General features: G+C 43.7%; 1 pseudogene; it reads left to right on the top strand.

Annotated features, from left to right (window-relative positions):
* Nucleotides 1-10,620, top strand: part of LOC136460754 (ABC transporter G family member 35-like) — a 29,622-nt pseudogene extending 19,002 nt beyond the window's left edge.
* Nucleotides 10,621-12,768: the final 2,148 nt, after the last annotated feature.

The raw sequence follows: 12,768 nt of genomic DNA, 5'->3' as shown, positions 1-12,768 counted from the left end.
TTAGCTTAACATTGCTCTGTGAGACATAGCCTTCATAATTAGCAAAAAGTTGTCACCTTGCTGGAGGTTAAGCTTCCTACTAGTAACTAATCAGTTGTCTCTCAACACTAAAAGTTCTAAATCTGCACTCTTGCTAACAATAGTTGTGATTGACGCATAACAGATGGTCGCCATCGAAGTCAGCAGACAAGGGGTCACACTAGAGATTGTTGATCTCGACTGTGCGATCAGTCATGCACATAATAATCCAGACTTGGATAGCCAGGTCATAATCATAATGTTACGTTCAATTCTTATCTGACTAACAACTTATCCAACATTAATTGTTGTGTGTCTTTCTGATCCAACAGTGATGACATAAGTTGTTCACTAGGTGACGGACGTCAATACTGGGACAACCAAGTGGAGTCACTTGTCTACCACCTCTTGTAGTCTATTAATGTTTATGTCGGTGACCTGTTCTTCAAAGGTTATCCTTTTTGTGACTTCAAAAGGAAGCTCTACTACTTTTGGTCTGATATATGGATCTTCAATAAGATATGGATAGATAACCAAGGAAGAGCTCACGTGAAAATAACACATTGGTGCAGTTTTGCACTGGATCATGACTAGAAACCTCGATACCTGCGCGCACCCAATAGCACAACCATGTGCCGGCCGGCCACAAGGAGGCCCTAGGTTCCGTCACGGCACCGTAGATCACTAATCATGGCACCATTACTGGACATACACCCAAAGTGAAATTTCCAGTGGCACCAATTAGATTGTAAGAACAAGCATTGTGCAAAAGAGGGATAGCAAACAAGGATAGTCACAAGGTTAGGAATTAACAAGGAGGCGATCAGAAGATCAAAACACAGCGCAAAAGAACATAGCCTAATTGTCGAAGGCAACTAAGTAGGAGACTCTTGCTAATTTCCATATACGTCTTGTTTCCACCCAAGTGATTACCAGATAAAGATTAACATGAGATTTGGTCTTGTCGAGTAGCATCATAAGATCAAGACTGATAAACATCCAGAGACTTAAAAGGGTTGGAGGCAAAATAAATGAGATTCGAGAGACAGAGCCATTGCACTGATTAGGGATTGAGTTGATAAAGCAATGACATGATCTGTGAGGAAAAGGTTCCAAAGCCAGGGCAGATAGCGGTTAGCGTTGCACTAGCTCATTAGTAGGAGAAAGAGCAATGAAGTCCGACAAGGATTTTTTTTGAGCAAGGTCCTCCCACATAGGAGCGGGACAACCACAAAACATGCAAGCATTCAAGGGAACTAAGCTTTGACCTAAGGTCAAGCAAAGGCATAGATAAAGTCTTCGTAGCACAACGTTCAAGGCTAGCAACCACGTGTACAGACTCAGGTTCCTAAGAGAGAACTTAATTATAGACGACAACCCAGAGATTACCAAAACTTGGATGCTATTCAAGGATAGCACTCTTCCACACTCGTATGCTTACCGAGGAAAAAAAAAAGGTGACAACTACGGCACTACCTAGATAACGAGCATCCACACATATATCATGTTCTTAAGCGAGCATTTCGAAACACTCAAACCAATTAGCTAAGGTGACTAATACTAAACACGAAGCTCGCACACAACAAGCAGGCACCTACAGTAACACCACTACACATAAACATGTGAACGTGGTAGTAAGGTATCGTTATCTTTTTATTTCCTTTGGAAGCAAACATACAAGGCAAAGCTAATCACATCCTATCGTCAAGCATAGCTATTCAAGCAGCATGGGACAAGACATTTTGGCTAGCTTCACATAGGGAAAATAGTAACATCACATTGATCACAAGTCACTTAGCATTAGAACAAGGTGAGGGAAGCATATTTATGCACAAGCATAATCATGATGCATGCTCGTCCTATTCGTCCTCACGAAATTGCCAGCCTAAGGTGGCAATCATGTTCTATGTCGGTGGCATAACACGTACTCTCTCGATATATAGCTAGTCGTCAGCTATATTCAATCTACGCATTCGTGGTTAGCGTACCTGCAGGCAAATTCATTGCAGCCCATTCCCACAAGAGATAAATAAGCACACAATGAAAATAGTAAACTAAGATACTCTCCATATATACATCCCCAGATGTATATACATCGATATCCATAGCTACCCGATAAATATACCCACAATTAAGTACCTTCATATATACATGGGTGTACCATGTAAATATTCTAGTAACCACAGCTAACTCTCCCCTAGACCGATAGTTGGACGGTCATGCTCTCACAACTCACACTTACCTAAGCGTAGAGACAATTGATCCATACATTACCATTCAAGCGAATGGCATCCATACAATAACACGCCGTATGGACGACGAAAGTAAAAACCCCCATGTTAGTACTTAGATAGCCACCTAATAGTCCTTAACTGGGCATAAAGGAGGATGTCGCTAGCATAGTTTTTGCAAATTAGTTTTGACAAATTTTTCTGTAGCTAAAGTTTTAGTTAAAATAGGCTTTTTAAAACCAAAACTTTGTTTTTAAAACAATGTACATGACAGTATTATGCTTAATCTTGCTCCGATACCAGCTGTAACAGAACCGCCCAATTTATACAAGATCAAGTACGGCTGTCCCCGCTAACACGTTGACACGCGCATACTTTCACTCATATAAACCCGGTAGTCCGCCGAGTGTCCCGAGAGACCTCGGTAAATCAACATCACAACCAAGATCGCGGGATTAAGCAAATACACATCACATCCCCAGGGTTGCAGTGGAAAATAATATTACAAATGGATTCACAAATAATAGCACAAGTTTGGGTTTCAAAACCGCTTAGTGAAAACAACATAGCTTTCAAATGATTACATTAATATAAGTTCCAAATATATTGCTAGCATAAGTGACATCCTCAGACAAAAGCATATAGATGAGAAGTAAATATAGAATCACCGAGCCCACCGGCGGTTATCCACCATCTTCAACAGGCCGAGAACTTCACCTGCAACATGGTGGGATAAACCCTGAGTACGAGAATGTACTCAGCCAGACTTACCCGTCGTAAACCAGAAATAAGTGACACCAAGGATTATGCAAGGCTTTATTTGATGGAGCAGAGCTGACAACCTTTTTGCATAAAAGCTTGAGTAATCATTAGCATTATCCGCCTATACTAGCAGCGACTTTTAGCCATTACCTACCATCTATATTAGCACCTGTACTAATCAATCACTTAATTAAGTTGCAAACAATAATAACCATATCAGGTAATTCGTGGCTCATTATCATAGTCATCATCATCATCATTTAACCATATCATTAAATTTAGTGAATCTACGTTGCCGCTGCTCAAGTTAAGTTCTCACTATCCGGGAGAGACGGCGATTCGAATCGATTCCTATCCAGCTGGAGCGGTATTCCTAACACAAACCCTGCTTCCCCCGTCAGGGTCGCAAACAAGTCACCTTTGGCACAATTCAGGAGTCGCGAGTCCGAACAGATCGGCATTCTCAGAGAACCACTCTGCCAAGGTTGTTCGGGACTCTAACCCGCCTTGGGCTTATGCCAATGGCTCTCCGCACATCCTTACTACCTCCAGAATGCCGCCACTGCTCGCGTTCCCGGCCTGAGTTGAGCTACTCAGCTTCGCGGTCGGAAAGACTTATCCGGCCAGCTAAGTGTTAGGCTGCGTTCAACATGACCTGAGGACGTACAGCGAATCGGTCCTTAAATGACACAGACGGGGATAGATTCACACCCAAGACCTCCATGCCTTGTTGCTGCACTACCATCATCCCATCTGGTCTATTTTCATTATTAACACATGGTTCTTTTCCATGATAGCAATTATAGCCAACCGTGACCGGAGCTCATCCTACATCTCGCAGGTGACAGGAAATCACCCGACTTCTACCGGTCTAAGCATAGCTAAGCATCATTCGATCCTACACTTAATTAGGGTTCATAGGATTTTATCTGGACAAGGTAAGGATATAATGCATCAATTGGTTCCAACCAGTTCCTATACTTAATGCATCATCAACAATAAAAGAGACTCAAGATATTTGTAAAAACATGGGAGGCTTAGAATGCTCCGGGGCTTGCCTGGGATCCGACACAAGTCAGTTCAGTTAGGTTGCACCGTCCTGGTGACATCTCAGGTCCTAGCACTTGCATTCAGGAGTTCCTCCATCTTCTGGACAGCCCACCGTTACACCATAGTCTGTCTCCACATCATGCGCTCCACATCCACGTGCTGTACCTAGCGTACCTAGGATGAGATGCATAGATGCAGATGCATGAACATAAAGAATACACATGAAGGAATGCAACAAGCATACTAAACAAGCATATGTTACACTATACACACATAAGCATGCCATACAACCAGCTAGCTATACATGATCAAGTACTTCACAATTTAGCAAAACATTTTAGGCATGCTACCTTAACTCTAGGTGTCCAAGATAACCATTTGCAATCATACAAACAAGAGCAAGTAGAAGCAAACAATTCTAGATACAAGCAGATTTGGACAGCAGCAAACAGTCACTTGTTTCAAACATAACTTAAGCTACAAACATCCCACAAGGACGATCTAAGACTTTATGAAAATCCATAGAAATTGTATACAAGATTGATGTTTACATAAAAAGCTAATTACAAAGTTAAACAGGTCAAACATGTAGATGTTTCAGACCTGTCCAGACATGGACATAAAACTGATTGCAACTTCAGAGAAGCATAACTGTAGTTACACAAATCCAAATGACTTGCAAGAAGACATTTTGGAAAGCTTATGAAATTATCTACATTTCATCTGTAACCATCATAGCATGATTCACAAGTTAAGTAGGTCGAAATTATACCTTTACAGAAACTGGTTCATACAAAACAGAGAGCAACAAATCCCGTACTCTAACTTTAAACAGTTGTAACTCTTAAACTACTTGGCCAAATGACACCAAATTTTAACAGTAGCTAGGTACATGAATTATCTACACTTTTTGTATAAACAAGTTTCACAACAAAGCACATTATCATGAAGAACTTTGCTAAGTTCTCAGATCTGTCCATAAACCACATCGGCAAGAAAATAATTATTAACTTATGTTGCAAACACATAATTGGGCAAAACCAACTTTACCAACATGTCACACATGACTAAAGAACACCAGAAAACCTAGGGTCCATGACCAAATAAATTCTTTTAATGCATTTCTTAATTTATTTTAGATAACAAGGTGACTTAATGAACATATACCAAAAGTATACAATAAATTCTACAAAAATTACAGTGGCTCACATATCCTCTCAATAGTCTACTGTCCAAATTTCACTCCATTTGAATATGTATAGCAACCTCTATGAAAAAGACAAGTTGCTAAAGCAAGAAATCATGTGAGAGCAAGATAAACCAATAACTCACTCATACTTCATCCAATACTCATGAAATTTTTACCACACATCAACTATCACATGATTAGCATGCCACAAAAATTTCACTTCATTTGGAGCCCTAGATCTACAGTTATGAAAAAGACAAATACCACTAGCATTACAAACCTAGCTGCATAAATATATTTTTACAGCTAAAACTTTAAAGTAAAACATGTAATATTATAGATCTATTGCATAGAGAATTTCACAAGGATTCCAAAAAGTCCTCATTTGCTATTTTACGAATTTCCTATGAATTACTATGAATTTCCAAAGATTCAGCAAATTTACAGCAAATAGGTCCTTATCGGCACTATTCATTTGAGTCACATACTTCGCAGTTAGACCCCTTACTTTTGTCAAATTTGAGTCCGAAGTCCCTGTCGCGAGTTGGGAACAGAGGAGGCCGGGGAATCGGCCGGTGGCGGCCGAAGAAGGCTCGCCGGCGGCGGCGAGTCGCGGGGAAGGGTCGAGGGACCCGCACACACCCGTAGGTGCCAACGGCTTGCCCCACAGCGGCCCGAGGCTCGCTGTCCACGTGAGCAGGCACACGGCGGCCATGGCTGTCGCGTGGCCACGCTCTACAGCGGCGAAGGAAGACCGAGGAGGGGCGCGCGAGGACCAGGAGAGGACGGCGGAGCCAGTGACGGAGGATGCAGGGCTGCCAGGCGCTCGGAGGTGCGGAACCACGCGGAGGCAGAGAGCTCAGCCGGCGGCAACAATGGCGGCCGTGGCTGGAGTGCGCGTTCGACGCCAGAGAGCGAGGAAGGAAGAGCGGAGAGGTGAGCGAGTGATGGAGCAGCCCGTGCGCTCGGTTTGAGGGGCAGGGGCGCTCGGCAGCGCGTGGCACAACGCTTGAACGCGCGTCGGCCATGGGTGACTCTCTGCGGTGCATGGCTGCCACGACGACGTTTCGTCGAACACGTGGTGCGCGCGATGGAGCCCGACTGGGAGTCTGTTTTCGGCATATTCCGCGCACATTCGGACCTTGGCGCCAATAGCAAAGTTGCTCTACTCAGGATGCTCTACAAACTTGATTAAGGCTGCCTGTTCATTGGAGCAGTATATTAGCAGCTAATTAACTCCTAAAATGCCACTGTCAACAACATAATAAGGATTAAACCTTGCTCGGTTAGGACTCCAATTTGTTGGTCAAACATGATCACACTTGTCCCAACTTTTTACATGCTCTTCTCTAATGAAATATCTCCAACTTCTATTTTTGGACCAACTCAAGTTGCTTAGCAAAATTTGGAGAACGCGGAATGCCAATGGCGACGACGATGAATTCCAGACTTAGAAAAATTCTAAGTCTGAAAACAGCCGCTGATTCAATTTTCGAGCCTCTGTTTGACTTAGTTCCAAGTTGATATGGCTCTTGTTCCAAAAACAAAGTTTGTTCTACATGATATGGACTACAACTTTCATTTAGGGTCCAATCTCAAAATTGGTATAAAACCTACTGTTCTACTTTGACCAAAATAGGATCACGATGAAGCTTATATTATCCTTTTTGATCCATTGGTGCATTTTCTGGCCACCTGCTCAACATGAACCCTTCATAACATTTGTTCATGAGTGCAAGTAGAGTATGTTGAGCAAGGTACCAAGGTTTGGTTGACTTCATAGGTTTCCATCCACTTGATAAAGCAATTCATGCAAAGATATGACTTATCATTTCATGTGACTTTTTGATTCCAAACTTCATGAAACTTTTCCACGGGTCTAGATGGATGCATGTGGATGTAATGTACATGGAATAAGCAGGTTTAACATTACTCTTGCATAATCTTAACAAGGGTCCATATGTAAGCAATTGTGCGTGGCCCAAGTTTAAGTTGGAGCTCCATCATGTAGATTTGATCTTGACACCTTGATTACCACTTGACAGGTCATGTTTGAGCTCAAACCCATTGCTTAACTGGTGACAAACACCTGGGGTATTACATGGTCCAAGATCAAACATATAGTGCAAGATGGGCCAATCACTTGTACATGTAGAAGCCGCATGAACCATGACCACGATTCATTGTTCTCTTCCTCTGCCAAAGCAAAAGCCATGGGTACTATCTGGTCCTTATGATCAACAGTAGCAGCCATCATCAAGGTACCCCTATACTTTCCTATCAGGAAAGTGCCATCAACAAGTACGACAGACCGACAAAACTAGAATGCATGTTCCATTTGCTCGAACGACCAAAACACACGATAGAGGACATGCCTCAATGGGTCCCAAAAACACATCACTCCAGTGTCCACAAATCATTTCAAGCTAGGGTTATAGTAATGCATTGCACATAAGATGCGGGGCACCCTATTGTACGCTTCCTCCCAACTACCCCAACAAATCGCCAGGGCAATTTGCTTAGCACGCTAAGCCTTTCATACTTCACATCGTACTTAATGAATCTAGATATGGACTGTTATAAAGAAGACACCAAAATGTCGTTATTGTCATCAACGAGCCCCAATATACGATGGGCAAGGTAACGTGCAGTGAGTTGCTGATGATTTTCCTTCCCCCTATTTGTTAGGCAAGTGTGGGGTTCGACAACTTTACTTATCCTCCACTTGCCATCACTCTGTCTCTTTCATGCATTTAACCTCCACATACAACCGTTTTTGCATATCACGTGGTACCTCAACTGTTGGTCTGAATGAGTGATGGTGTACGACCTATGGTGATACACAACATAGTCCTGAAGGAAGAGCTTCATCTTTGACATTGTATTGAATATCATCCCCCTCCTAAGGGTTTCTTTCTCATGGTCATACAATAATTTCCTACACATCTGGAGACCGGTGTCACAAACTACCATATCTGTCATGCTGACATCCCTATAGTTCGAAACGCCCCTGAAAGGTACGTTCATCGACCTTAGTTGCTCAAGCTCAGTCGCTGTGTAAGGTGGTGGTGGAACATACTGCTGTGCTTCGCTAATTCTAGCGCATGAATCATAGGGGGTATCATCTGCTGCCAAATCTGTGATTAGTCTACCCTGAGCCTAGATACCATGCAAAACCTTAGTTGGTACTGGTAATGGCATAGTATGAACCGGTACTGGCATATCATCAACCGGTGTTGGCATAGCATCTGTACCTCCTTGGTCATCATCAGAATCATCTCAATCACTGCTAACTACATCACCGATCTTGTCCTCCTCCTCCTACTCCTCCTCTTCCCATTCAAACTCATTCACATCGAAGTCATTGCTTATACAGCCTACTATAGTTGAATGAAACTGCTCCTGTGTCAACTGACCGTCCAAATCCATGTTATCATGATTTGGTTCCCCTTTGACCCCTAATTCTTGTTCATTGCCTCCAACACCGTCAATGGACGGGCCATCCTAGACACCCTGCATCCTATACCCAGTCTCCACCACCACCTCAGCCATGGGCACATTGGAACCTTAGAGCACCCTAGTGTAGCAGGACCAGTGAGCAGGGTCGCACAAGGGCATGAGGACATAATGTGCCCTAGTCTTCCTAGTATCAAACCCCCCCTTCAGTGTTGAATCACCACCAAACTTTGCATTCAAACGGACACAAAGGTCATTGAAGCTAGGAGATTCATCAAACCATTCCAATTCTTCTTCCATATCCTCAAACATAACATCTTCGCTCCTAACACTTCCTCCATAAAAACTCTAACAAAACAATCCATCTGCAAAAGCATTTTAAGAAACTTCATCAAGTCATCAAAATCGTCATACGTAATGTCCATAGTAATATTAATATCTTTTCTAACGATAACTATACTAACTAATCTAATATTAACATCTATACAAGGCTAACTACAACAACTAATTAGACTAAATACAATGTATAACTAGACTCACTAACTGTACTAACTAAACTACCGAACTTTACTATCTATACTAACTTACTATATTACCTATACTAACTAAACTAACTAACTTTACTAACTATACTTTACTAATTATACTAACTTTATTTATTTTACTAACTTACTATACTAACAATGTCGATTCAATCAACAAATACACTAGGGGAGTACCTCGCGGTAGTGGCGCTCGTCCTCGCGGCGGTGGCGCGCTAGACCAGGCCAGGAGGCGTGGGTGCTTGCCTCAGCGGGCGCGGCGGGTAGCCACCGTGTGTGGCCGAAGGGGGCGGCGTGCCAACGTGTGGGCGTGGCGGGCATAGCGGGCGGCCAGCGAACGTGGCGTGCCGACGTTCGTGGTGCGATCGTCATGCTTGGCGGCGGGCAGGCCCTACCGACGGTAGGCGTGGGAGGGCACCGGTGCGGTGGCTAGCCGCGGGCGTGCGTGGGTAGGCGGGCGTGCTCAGGCAGGTGGGACTAGGCCGCGGTGCTTTTATTCGGCTCTGCCGCGCCACCGATCAGGGCACAGCACTACCGTGCCAAGATCGGTGGCGCGGCAAGCCCTGTCACGTCACCGGTCAGCATTTCTGGTCGTCGCCACATCATCCACCTTCTGCACCACCATGCATGGCGCGACACAGGCTTTACGTCGCGCCATGGCAATAGGCGCGACCAAAAGTGTTAGTTTTGAAAAAAACAAACATTGTTAGATTTAAAATTAGTTTTATAAAAAGTGTTAAAAATAAAAAAAATTCACCGGTTAGAGCTCCTCAAAGGTATTAGTGGATCTTTCAGATCAGGAGTGCTGACCTCACTGATGGGCATTAGTGGTGCTGGCAAGACAACTCTAATGGATGTATTGGCTGGGAGAAAGACCAGTGGTTACATTGAAGGAAACATTAGCATTTCAGGATACCCAAAGAAACAAGAGACCTTTGGACGTGTATCAGGATACTATGAGCAGAATGATATCCACTCGCCGCAGGTGACAGTCTATGAGTCACTTGTTTTCTTAGCGTGGCTCCGCCTTCCTAGGGATGTAGATTCAAACACCAGAAAGGTCAACCAAACAGAATAGATTCAACTTCCAGCCTCTATGTATACTTCATATATTAGACAACATTGCTTACCTTTATGCATGCAGATGTTCGTTGAGGAGGTCATGGAGCTTGTGGTGCTCAAGCCATTGAGAAATGCTTTGGTTGGACTTCCTGGTGTGAATGGTTTGTCAACTGAACAGAGGAAAAGATTGACCATTGCTGTGGAGCTAGTTGCAAATCCCTCAATCTTTTTCATGGTTGAACCAACCTCTGGTCTTTATTGGGGTTTAGTCCCACATCGTGTAGCGATGGTGGGGGAGCACAACATATAAAGCGAGAGAACCCTCACGTATTAGGCTAGTCTTTTGGGTTGGGAAGGCCCAAGGCCTTATATGTTGTAGCTCCGGTGGACCTAGGACATGTGGGAGCGTAGGCTCGTGATAACGAGCTGAGCCGACTGTAAGCCAGCTCCAAGACCGTGAACTCGATGGTCACCATCGGTTCCAACAATTGGTATCGGAGCCTATGGTCAGAGAAAAACAGCTAAACCCGATAAAAATCTCGAGCGTCACATATGGTGGGGGCACCCTGATGTGTGACTAAGGGGGAGATTGTGTGGGTTTAGTCCCACATCATGTAGCGATGGTAGGGGAGCACAACATATAAGACAAAAGAAGCCCCCACCTATCAGGCTAGTCTTTTGGGTTGGGAAGGCCTAAGGCCTTATATGTTGTAGCTCCGGTGGACCTAGGACCTGTGGGAGTGTAGGCTCATGATAACGAGCCAGGCTGGCTATAAGCTAGCTCTAAGATCGTGAACTCGGTGGTCACCGTCGGTTCCAACAATTGGTATCGGAGCCCATGGTCAGAAAAGTTAAACCCAATAAAAAATCTCGAGCATCACACATATAGCGGGGGCACCTTGATGTGTGACTAAGGGGGAGATTGTTGGGGTCTAGTCCCACATCATGTAGCGATGGTGGGGGTGTGGGGGAGCACAACATATAAGGCGGAAGAAGCCCCCACCTATCAGGCTAGTCTTTTGGGTTGAGTAAGGCCCAAAGGCCTTATATGTTGTAGCTCTGGTGGACCTAGGACATGTGGGAGCGCAGGCTCATGGTAACGAGTCAGGCTGGTTGTAAGCCAGCTCCAAGATTGTGAACTAGGTGGTCACCATCGGTTCCAACAATTGATATCGGAGCCCATGGTCAGAGAAAAAAAAGCTAAACCCGATAAAAAATCTTGAGCATCACATATGGCAGGGGCACCTTGATGTGTGACTAAGGGGAAGATTGTTGGGGTTTAGTCCCATATCATATAGCGATGGTGGGGGAGCACAACATATAAGGCGGGAGAACCCTCACCTATCAGGCTAGTCTTTTAGATTGAGTAAGGCCCAAAGCCCTTATATGTTGTAGCTCTGGTAGACTTAGGACCTGTGGGAGCGTAGGCTCGTGATAATGAGCCGGGCCGGCTTTAAGCCAGCTCCAAGATTGTGAACTCGGTGATCACCACCGGTTCCAACATTTGTTACGTGCTGCAATTTTTTTCAAGGGAACAAACTAGAAGCTAAAGTTTCAGTACTGACTAGAAAGAATTTGTAAGTTCAGAGGGTATTTAAATGGCACCACAATTACAGGGTAGATTGGACCCTATATTTTAAGGGTTAATAAAGACTTTCGACATAGATTTTGCTCACCAGGACTGCTAGTGGTGTAGTTTAAACTAAAGGCAACGTAGGGGCAATAGGAAATTCTAGAGATGAAGTGAATAGGAGGGTTGTAAGTTACTCACTGGTATAATTCAGATTTCTTGTACAGGCCACTAAAATCAACACCTAGTCTCTGTTCTTGTGAGACTGTTGTAACTTCTAACATCCATGTTGCTGGATTGTAGCCATCTTTAATTTTCTTGACTCCCTCAATTCCCTAGACAATATGAGCAATACAATGTAATCAGTAAATTGAAGCAATAAAGTTGAGCAATTATTTTAATATTCTTGTAATATCACAACACCTCAAAATACTTAATCAGCTCAGAAGAATGATGGCCTAGTGGACCAACATAGATCTCCTCTTGTCCTTGCTTCATAAGGAAAAGCTGCAACAATTCATCAAACACCTTAGACTTTGCAACATTGTTTCGTATCATATTTATAAGACTAACTATGGTCGATTAAATTTCAAAATCAGCCTAGTTATCCAGATGCAAAGTAATGTTGGTAAGAAGAAATCACTGGAAAGGACAAAGATCCACCATAAATAAGCTCACCTCATCGAATGATTCAAATATGTCAATGCTAGGCTGATGAATCGTGCAGACTATAGTTCTACCTGTATCAACAGTATTCCTCATTGTCCTCATAACAATTGCAGCTGCTCGGGCATCAAGACGGTTGGGGTTTAGTCCCACATCGTGTAGTGATGGTGTAGGAGCACAACATATAAGGCGGGACAACCCTCACCTATTAGGCTAGTCTTT

Source organism: Miscanthus floridulus, chromosome 6 (assembly GCF_019320115.1).
Source record: "Miscanthus floridulus cultivar M001 chromosome 6, ASM1932011v1, whole genome shotgun sequence".
Classification (NCBI taxonomy): domain Eukaryota; kingdom Viridiplantae; phylum Streptophyta; class Magnoliopsida; order Poales; family Poaceae; genus Miscanthus; species Miscanthus floridulus.
Note: the sequence above shows the minus strand (reverse complement) of the source record. Positions and strands in the feature narration are given on the sequence as shown.